General features: G+C 37.7%; 1 pseudogene; it reads left to right on the forward strand.

Moving 5' to 3' along the window:
- Positions 1 to 4376: 4376 nt before the first annotated feature.
- Positions 4377 to 5360, forward strand: LOC101415175 (olfactory receptor 5A2-like; annotated as a pseudogene).
- The last annotated feature ends 6034 nt before the right edge of the window (positions 5361 to 11394 follow it).

Genomic DNA, 11394 nt, shown 5'->3' on the forward strand with positions numbered 1-11394 from the left:
GATAGAAAGATGTGTGGGAAAGGGGATTGTGTAGGTGGCTAAGATCAAATTCACACAGGAAAGAGGAAATGGAGGATGAGGAAACACAGCAAGTATGAAGTGTTCCCTGCAGCACCTTTTATATAAATAAAATAAAATAAAATTACATAAGAAGAAAAAGAGAGAAAAGGAAAAAAAAGAGAAGAGAAAAAGGGCATAGGCAAAGAAAAGGGGAGGAGACAAGCAAGAAAAATAAAAGGAGAAAAAAAACTAAATAAATGAATAAGAACCTTGGGGAATAAAACGGGAGAAAAGACCAGGAGACAATGCAATATTAGCAACCAAGACAAGGAAAAAGAAAAAGAAAAAAGAAAAAAACACACAAATGCTGATGGCTAGGGTAATCAAGGATCTCAGATGACTTTAGGGTGTGGTGGATTCAGGGATGGGGTGTCTGTGACACTGCAGACTCAAGGTGTGTGAGTCTCTGGAGCATGGGCCACCAGGGTTTAGGGGACTCAGAACTGTGAACCATGCATCCAGTTAGCAGGGAGTTTGGGAGCACTGCCACACAACACAGCCTTCAGGGATCCCTGAAGCTGGGCGCCAGCACTAAGGGGAATTGCTCCAGCCAGAACCTCTGACCTCCATGTCAGACACCCAAAATTCCACCCCTCGCAAGAATGTCCTCCATCACTGTCTCACCAAATCGAATTCCAGACACCTCCCACCCTGAAGGCCCTCGAAAAAGCCTGCTCAGGGCTTGGGAACCCCCTAGCACAGCAAAGCCTTCAGGAATCACTGCCACTGGGCCGCTAGCCCCAGGCGGAAGGGTCCCACTCACAACCCTGACCTCCATGAAAGAGACCCAAAATTCTACCTCTTGCAAGAATCTTCTCTGTCACCATCCCACTAAATCAACATCCAGACACCTCCTGCCCTGCAAGCACCTGAAACAGCCCAGTCCAACAGGACTCTAACCCTACTCAGCCTCTTCTTTGCAGGAGAGATTATGAGGTGCCCTCACTGAGACGCCATCTTCTGGATAACCTTCTGAAATCTAACCTGAGGAGACAGGTTAACTTAGTGGAAGAATTCCTGCCTTGCATATATGAGGTCCCTGGTTTGATTTCCCACTCTTCTGAGAGAAATGACCCACTTTGTTTTCAGGCAGCATCCAGCTGAAACATTATAACAGGGAACCTAAAGACATCTTTGCATTAGCTTTCTTTGGGTCTCTAAATTTTAATTTTTATAAAAGGTTCCCTTTAAAATTTTTCTTGTTTTATTCACTAAAATGTGGTCTATGACCTGCACATGTCAAGCTGCATGGTATTTGATTGATGAACACAGGGATCTAAGAGGGAAGGCTGTTTTCCCGTGTTTCTTTTTTTATCGTTCTCTCTTGTTCCTTCCTTCCTTTATTCCTTCCTTCATTTGTTCCTTCATTCATTCCTTCCTTCCTTGCTTCCTTCCTCCTTTTTAAAAAAAAACAAATTGCTGCTGTTTTTTCCCTGCTTGTTGTGTATCCCATTCTGTTAACATTTTATTTATATATACATATATTTATTTATTTAATTTATTTGTACCAGTTTTCTTTACCTAAGCTGTTTCTTTTATCTCCTACATCTTCCTACCTCCCGATTTCTACTGTTCTTTTATCCCAGTTTTTTATGTTTGTTCTTCAATTTTTCTTGTTTTTATTTCTCTTTCCCTTTTTCTTTATTTTCCCCAGGATCAAATCCTAAAGGAGAAAGCTGATAAGAGAAGACAAAAAGAGAAATAGATATAGAAGATCACAGAAAGACTGGACACAGACAGCAGAAACAGTGGGGTGGGGGAGGGGAAATAAAGAAATACTTTAAAATATAAAAACATAGTGGGGAATAGCAATTATATTCATTACCATGCTATTTCTAATAAACTGGTATCAGATTATAGTTGGAAGTGTTTCTTCTGAGACAAATGGGCAATTTAAAACTCAAAAAGATAACCCCTACCATTTGAATAGCTCTTATAATATTTTTCATGTAGGTTGTATATCATTTGATCCTCATACAATTACACAATATCTATGCAATGGGTGCAGTCTCACAAATGAAGGCAGAGTATATAAGAGATTAATTTGGGGGCCCAAGACAACACAGATGGCAATAGGCAATCCAGGATTCAGACCCATGGAAACATGACACCAGTAGTGATTTTTTAAAAAAAATCTATGTGCCCATTCCTCTCAACTGGTCTTTCACTATGTCATAACACCTCTTTTAAAGGATTTAAAAATCTGATCTAAAAGGGTATGAGTAACATGAATTTTTGAACTATCTGTTCTTAATTGCATCAGCTTTATGTAAATATTTGTTTATTATTATCATTTATCATTTTCTTTTACATTAAGTTCAGTAAATTGCATATATCCTTGGTCTGGGGTCTTTTTCAGGATTGAATTGCTGGATAGTATTGAGCTCAGATGCCTGAGGATTGCATGGTACAGCACCTGGAGAATGGGGAGCATACAACATGTTTCATAATGATCATTATTATGATGCTGGGGTCTCATGCACAGAGTCCCCAAATTGTAAAGCTGGCCTCACAATTTAGACACAATTCACAAGGTGGCAGCAAAATTCTATTGGAGGTCTAAACCAGTAGGGATCTGTGTAAAGATTGCTTCATGTAGTTATCTTAACTGTAATTAAACTGTTTGGGTCCTTGGAGGCTGTCTATTTAAGCTTCTCAGTTTCATTGCAGTAAACTGAGGCCCAGAGAAATCAAGGGCCTAGTATCCCACAGTAGAAGGGGGATTGGAATTCAGGGATTAGGAATTTTAGCCTAGTGCGTTTTCTCTCTTAAAAATTTAAAAATAATTCTAAAATCTTTAAATGCATTTTAATCATGGATTTGTTAGGCAGGCTGCTTGGTGAAAAGCCTTTGGATCTATATTACATTGAAGTTTTTACTAGTCACTAGTGGAAGAAATGAAGGCAGGTGTCCAACTGCTTGAGCCACATCTTGCTCCTGGAACCTTTGTTTTTAACTACTATATTTTAGTACAAGATCTGGTATGTTTGTGGGTATAGCTTATATCTAACAAAGGGAATCTTAAAGCAGAAACCTGCCCACTAACTCAAAAGGGAAATCTTCCTGGACCCAGAGCAGGGAAAGCTCAGAGGAGAATAATATAGGGGAATGAAAGAATGCTCTGGTGATGGGTTGGGCCCTTTCACCATCACTCCTGAGAACAATTAGCTCTCAGAAGTGTTTGGCTCTAAAGATGGTTGTGTTAGCCATCGACCCGAGAGTAAGTAACAGAGACAGCCTCTCAGAGGAGGCATGTGGCTATCTCTACCCATTAAAATAATCACCTCTCAAAGGCCATTTTGCCAACTTGGTAACAAAGAAAAAGAAGTTCCAGAAGCAGGTATTACTGTTTGCTTGAGGCTAAAGTACAAAAAAAAAAATTGAACCAGAAACCAGGCATAGACAGTGGAAAATACAGATGAACTAAAGGTTGCAAAAGATGTAATCAGAGCAAAGCAGCCAATGTTTCTTCTCTTACAGCATGAGATTCCAGGATACTTTCGCCTGAAGTACTTTAGTAAGTCCAGGTCCTTCTCTCTTTTATCTTTCTTGTAACAAATGACAACTAAAAATATACAGCCTATTCCCCTTATTATCTGTAAAAGAGGCAGAATAACACTACTCACTTCCAGGGCCTATTAACAAGATTAAAGGTCTTACTATAAATCAAATCCCTAGTACAGTATCTGGTACACAGGAAGCATTCACTAAGTGTTTGTAGTTATTTTATTATAGCTTAGCACTCATTATAGGCCAAACACTATTCTAGGTTCTGCTGATAATCTGTGAAAAAAAATCATTTGTTCATTCAACAAATGTTTACTGGGTCCTATGGAAATGTTCTAGGCCCTCAGGATAGATCAATAAACAGAACAGACAAAAATCTCTGCCTGCCTTTGAATAGCTTACTTTTTGCTATCGAAGCAAATTCTTTTATATACTTTTGACAGGATCAAAAGATCGATGTCATTATGAAAAGTGGTCTTGCCTCTTCTTGGCTTTAGTGGCCAGTGAAGACTCAGAGGAGTGAAGTGACTATTCCAAAGTCATCTAGTGGTTAGGAATGGAACTGAGGACACCTCTCAGGTTTCTGATTCCTAATCTCTTTTAGACCACAAGGTATAGGGTATAAACATTTTAAACAGTGCCAAACGATTATTATATACTGACTTCCTCTAAGAGGACTTTGCTTAGGAGATGGCTGGAATGTTAATTGTACGTCAACTGTCCAGATGACCTTCAGGAAATGTCATTCATATAATACAAGCAAAATATGACTGTAGGATTGCTTCATTCCTTGTGCAGGAAGCAGGTCTATGGCTGCAGGAAGAAACAACACATTTGTGACAAAATTCATCCTTCTGGGATTTTCAGATGATCCCCACATGAAGATTTTCCTTTTCATGCTCTTTCTGGGAATCTACTTCATGACATTGGCCTGGAACCTGAGTCTCATTGACCTCATCAGGATGGATTCCCACCTGCACACACCCATGTACTTCTTCCTCTGCAACCTGTCCTTCCTGGATATCTGCTATGCATCATCCACAGCTCTGAAGATAGTCTCTGACATCATCACAGAGAAGAAAACCATTCCCTTCATTGGCTGTGCAATGCAATATTTTGTCTTCTGTGGAATGGGGCTGACTGAATGCTTTCTCCTGGCTGCCATGGCCTATGACCGGTGTGCTGCGATCTGCAACCCGTTGCTCTATGCCACCCTCATTACCCACACACTTTGTTTAAAGATGGTGCCTGGGTCTTATGTGGGTGGATTCCTTAGTTCTTTGATTGAGACATACTTTGTCTATCATCATGATTTCTGTGGGCCCAACATGATCAACCACTTCTTCTCTGACCTTCCCCCAGTCCTGGCTCTGTCCTGCTCTGATACTTCACCAGCCAGGTGGTGACCTTCATTATGGGTGTAGTTGTTGGTGTGGTGTCTGCCTTTGTGTTGCTCATTTCTTACAGTTACTTTGTTGCTCTGCCCTTAAAATCAATTCAGCTAAAGGTAGGACCACGGCCTTCAGCACTTGTGCCTCCCACCTGACTGCTGTGAACATCTTCTATGGTTCTGGTCTCTTTATGTGCATATGACCTAATTCAAGGCACTCCTTAAGCAGGGACAAGGTGGTGTCCATATTCTATGCTGTGGTGATCCCCATGGTGAATCCCATCATTTACAATCTGAGGAATAAGGAGATTAAAAATGCCATGACAAAGTTGTGGAAAGGGACCTTCTGCTAGCTCATGGATATTCATTTTTTTTTATTGACTTTGTAATAATATTACATTAAAAATATATATATATGTGAGGTCCCATTCAACCCCACCCCCCCACCCCCCCTCTCCCCCCCCAACAACACTCGTTCCCATCATCATGACACATCCATTGGATTTGGTAAGTACATCTTTGGGCACCTCTGCACCTCATAGACAATAGTTCTGACTCCAAGCTGATGTTCACAATGAGGCTATGATCTGGGACAATTGTGGAGGCATTTATATCTTTTGGGGAATAGTTCACCTACGCAATGGTTTATGTTGACAAGGCTATTTCTCCTTTTCCATTCTTGCTCTAATAAGTTTATCTATTGGTTACTAGAACAAAATTTTGGTCATTATTAGTTTCTAGGAAGACCAGGATTTAAAAATGCCCAGTTAAACAGAAAACTCCACCATGACAAAGATTGAACAACTCTGAATACCAAAATAGAATTCATGTCTGTAGGAGTTAAACCAATGAAATTTGTTCACCAGCATTCAGGGCAGAGAATGTGAAGGTGGGAAAGGAATATGGAACATAATCATCTGAGAAGGTGAATAGTTTTTTGAAACACATTTGCCTTCCCCTGTTTTTCAATTCTCAAATGCTTCCTCAAGTCCTGTGAGGATCAAAAAGGTAGAAGCCTGCCCTATTTGAGAACCACTGCCATAGTCAACCACTGCAACTGGTGGGGTATAGTACTGACACTTCAGATTCATAAAAGCAAGAAAAAGGTTGAAGACGTCTGATTTGGGTTTTGTCTGAATAAATGGGACATCCTCATCATCAATTTAATGAGCTGTACAAAAAACAGTCCCTGAACTGGCTGAAGCAAAACCAATGAATCATTGTTTAAGCCTAAACTAACATCTTTCTTATCAACACTCAAAGTTCCTTAGGAATATAGAGATGAGGAGCACACAAATTTGAGTAAGAGGGTTCTCTGTTTTCTCCAAGTTTGCAGCGAGTTCTAGAAGAGAATTTAGACAAGGAATTGAAGACAGTGATTTTTCTGCCCTACATTTTATTAGAACTTATTATGTGTCCTTGAACTGGCAGTAAAGGTCTTGAATAAATATTATTCAGCTGTAATCTGTGTTGGGTAGAACATAAATAAGTAAGTACCTGTGGGCCCTTGGGCAAGATATTTAGACCTTTTGTGCCTCAGTTTCTTCTGTAAAATTGGAATAATAATTATCCCATAGATTATTGTGAGGAATTAAATGATCCAGGAAATGCTTGCTCTAGTGCTCAGTGTAGAGTAAAAGCTCCAGAGGTGATATAATTTTTGTTGAAATTATTATTATTTAGCTATAATGATGAGATTGTATCTGAGCCACAGATATAGAAGATGTTCCCTTGGTTTGATAGAAAATGTCATCTTCCTAATTGCTTTGGTGCATTGGAAAGAGGGTCTGAGAGACTATCATGAAGAGTGATTAAAAGTATTCATTTTTCAGTCATCAGACCTGTTGTTATTAGTCTCATATGTGCCATTTTGTAGGCTTGTGTCTTTAAGCAATAATCCCTCAGAGATCCATTTTCCTCACCTGTAAAATATTGATAATAACTGTTTCTATCTCATAGAACTGATAAAAAACTAAAACAGAATATGCATAAAAGGATTTAGCCCAGTGCATGGCTTATGGTAATAGTTAAGAAATGATAGCTAATATTATAAGCCAATTAGCCAGTATTATTAGTCAATTTTGTATAAACCAAGAATCACTCAGATTAATATGTTTTTTAAAATGAGACAAATGAAATAGTTTTGGAATATCCAGGCCAACTGAGACATATAAGTCTTGGTGAAAAGGCATGTCCATGCCTTTTATCATCTTTATTTCTCATGCATATCAGAAGCAGTCCTTAGGGAGGGAGGAAAGAGCAAGGGTTCATAGAGGTTGCCACACAGAGATATTACCTTGTGCCAATTCTGTCACCTGGCTGGTCCCCTCTCCCACTTTCACTGCAGATATTCTCTCCACTACCATTTTTTTAAAGATTTAATTTTTATTTATTTCTCTCCCCTTCCCCCTAACCCCCGTTGTCTGCTCTCTGTGTCCATTCACTGTATGTTCTTGTGTGACTGCTTCTATCCTTATCAGTGGCACTGGGAATCTGTGTTTCTTTTTGTTGTGTCATCTTGTTGTTGTGTCAGCTCTCTGTGTGTGCAGCACCATTCTTGGGCAGGCTGCCCTTTCTTTCTCACTTAGTGGCTCTCCTTATGGGGCACACTCCTTGCATGTGGGGCTCCCCTACACAGGGGACACCCCTGCGTGGCAGAGCACTCTTTGTGCACATCAGCATTGCACATGTGCCAGCTCCACAGGGGTCATGGAGGTGCATCATTGGAACCGGGAACCTCCCATGTGGTAGGCAGATACCCTATCCATTGGGCCAAGTCTGCTTCCCTTTCCTTATATATTTTAAGGCATCCTGGTTATGTGCATAACTGTTTATGATTGTTCTTCATACTTGATAGATTACCCCTTTTATTAATATATAGTGTCCTTCTTTGTCTCTTACAATAGTTTTGCTTTTAAAGTCTATTTTGTCTGATAATAGCATAGCTTCTCCTGCCCTTTATTTGTTATTGTTTGCATGTAAAATTGTTTTTGAACCATTCACTTTCAGCCTCCTTGTGTCCCTCTTTCTAAGGCCAGTTTCTTGTAGACAGCATATAGACAGGTCATATTTCCTTATTCGTTCTGCCAATCTGTGTCTCTTGATTGGAGAGTTTAATCCATTAACATTCAATGTTACTACTGCCAAGGATTTACTTACATCAGCCATATATATTTTTTTAGGTTCATGTATACCATATGCTGTTTTTATTTTTTTAGTTATTCCTACCAATAATTTTCTTTCCTCCATCCTTCTCTCTCCTGTTGTTTTTCTTTCAACCTGCAGAAGTCCATTTATTATTTCTTAAAGAGCAGGTTTCTTGTTGGCAAACTCAATTTCTGTTTATCTGTGAATATATTGAACTCTCCCTCATTTTTGAATGCCAGCTTTGCTGGATACAGAATTCTCATTTAGAAGCTTTTTTTCTTTTAGCTCCTTAACTATGTCATACCATTGCCTTCCTGCTTCTTGATTTCACATGAGAAATCAGCATTTAATCTTATCAAGCTTGCCTTATATGTGCTGGATCTCTTTACTCTTGCTGCTTTCAGTATTCTTTCTCTGTCTTGAGCATTGGACAATTTGACAAGCATATGTCTTGGCATAGTCTGTTAGGATTTATACTGTTTGGTGTGCACTGTGCATCTGGACATGTACATCCCTGTCTCTCAAAACAGTTTAGAAATTTTCAGCTATTATTCCCTCCAAAACTCCTACTTTCTCCTTTTCCCTTCTCTTCTCTCACTGGGAAGCCTATAATGTATATGTTGTGTGTTTTGTTTTGTCATTCACATCCCTCTGTTCCTGCTTGATTTTTCTGTTTTTATCCATCTCTTCTAGTATCCATTTGATTTCAGATGTACTGTCTTTCACATCACTGATTCTTTCCTCTGCCTGTTCAAATCTGCTGTTACATGTTTCCAGTGTATTTTTGACTTCTTGGATTGTGCCACACCTCACCATCATATCTGTTATGTTTTAATGTATGTTTACAGTTTCTTCAGTATTTTCTCCCAGTATCTTCTTAATAGCCTTAATCTCTTCCTTGATTCATTAAGTTGATTCATGATATTTGTTTGGCTATCTCTGATTAGTTGTTCCAAGTCTGCATCTCCTCATTGTTTTTAGTTTGTTCATTAAACTGGACCATGCCTTGCTGTTTCATAATATGGCTTGTAATTTTTTGTTGGTTTCTAGGCATCTGTTTATCTTGATGAGCTTATTTGGTTGGTTAGCTTCTCTTTCTACTCTAGTGCTTATTTTGTTTTTGTTTTTGTGTGCTTGATAAGGTTTCCCTTTGATACTTTATTCATCTGATTCTATTTCCTTGGTGTTGTCTGTGTTCACTTGAAAAAAAATCAGGAGCAGAGGAAAGGTAAGAGATAAAAAGAGAAATAGAATAATAGCAATTATAATAAAAAAGGTAGAAAAGGAACCATACAAGACCTATGAAAATAAATAATTAACATGAGTGAAAAATCATAACCTACAAAGTATTAAGAAAAAAATACTGGTATAGAAAAAATGATACAAGAAACAAAATAGAGAAAAATACATAGATTGAATTAAAAGGCCAGAATAATGAGAGGAGAGGAAAACAAGAAAAAACAAAAAAGAGAAAAGATAGAAAAAAAGAAAAACAGTGAGTGAAAGAAAAAGAAATAATTGAAGGCAAAATAAAAAGAGATGGAATGATAGAAAAACAACAGAAGACAGAAGATAAATATGTGAAGGAAAGAAAAGAAATAAAGTAGGTAGAAAAAAATTGGTAAAATAAAGAAAAAACAAGCAAATGAAGGGGAAACAGAAAAAACAGGAAAGAAAGCACCAACAACTGAAAAAGAAATAACCAAGTAAATACAGCTTTCTCTCTAAACCCTGTAATTTTCTTCTCAGGTTCCTGGTTTTCATCAACCAATCACCCTGCAGCGTGCCCTCCACAGATGATGTACTGGATTTTAGTATGTAAAATAAGGAGACAAAAAGAGGAACCTTTAAAAATAAAAAATAAGAGATCCAAGAAATCAGCTTTCCTTTACCTTCATTATCTGTCCAGTTCCATCCTGGATGATGCTGAACACTTTCTCTTTTATCTATCTCCAATGCAGCTCTCTCAGATAGGCTCTTGCCCTTTCTCTGCTCTGTTTTGTGAGAGTTGGGCACTGCTTACCTATTTTGATGCCATTTACCTAGAAGTCTCAAAAGTACCTTATTTTGACAAGAAAGAAAATGAAGTAAGAAAGCTCTCAATTGAAGTAATTCGAAAAAAAATGAGAATACAAACCATAAGGATAATAGGAAGAAAAAATAAAAAAACAGAATTGTATTGGAAAAGAGAAGAAAAATTGACAAGATTTGACTGACAGAATTTTATGAAAACTGATAAAATATGGTGGCATATGTTACAGGAAAGTCAAGATTACTCATATTTAGAGGAAAGACTAATTTTGAGAAAGATTTTGAAATTTAGAAAACACATTCACAGTGGTAAAGAAACACAACCAAAAAATGGAAGAATTGTGTAATATTCTGGAAAATGTTAATAACATTGACCCCACAACTAGAAAATAAAAGTGGACCAATAACCAGAACATAAAAGCTGAAGTTATCAAATACCTTTCTGCAAATAAATCTAAAATTCTCAGTGGGTTTTGTGGTTTTATGGACAGCTCATGTCAATGTTACAAGAAAGAATTTAGAACACTGAATGTGATTAAAAGCTACCAGCATATTTTAAATTGACCTTCACCCATCCAGAAGTGTGTTCTTTTTTACATAGTATAGGTTCACAAGAGAAACACAGACAGTAGTTGTGGTATTAAAGAAACAATAGCCTGGCTAACCCAGTAAAACCAAATCAATCCTGGCAGTAATTTACAAAGTTGGGCATCTTGCTCATTTAATTTAATTCTATTGATATTTTTTAAAAAATTAACACTCTGATACCAAACATTATGATTACTGTCAAAAACAATTACAGAACAATTAGTGTCTCATCACTTGTGAATATTAAGCTTAAAATCATAAATAAAATATTAAAATTGTGTCCTTTTACAGTAAGTTAAAACAATTAGAAACAAGATTTATATCTTGAATCAAAGTATGGTTTTATTATGTTAAACATATATACCAATATATCAAATTTAAAGGAAAAAAATAAGTACAATTAGGTGTAATACTCATTTATGCTTTCCCATATTTTTTTTATGTTGGTATTCAGTGTGTGTCCTTAAAGCTGACTTTGACAATACCCTTTCTCTAATCCTTTAATGTGGCCCTTCCTCTTGCAGGAACACTGGCATCATTTAGAGTGGACTGGGGAGGAGTCACAGTTTCTGTGACATTATACATCTGTCTGTTTTGGGTTCCATACAGGGAAGTGAAGACTGTTTTACAGCAGACACTCCAAGTCACCTTGGTCTCTATCGCTTACATTA

Source organism: Dasypus novemcinctus, chromosome 10 (assembly GCF_030445035.2).
Source record: "Dasypus novemcinctus isolate mDasNov1 chromosome 10, mDasNov1.1.hap2, whole genome shotgun sequence".
NCBI lineage: Eukaryota > Metazoa > Chordata > Mammalia > Cingulata > Dasypodidae > Dasypus > Dasypus novemcinctus.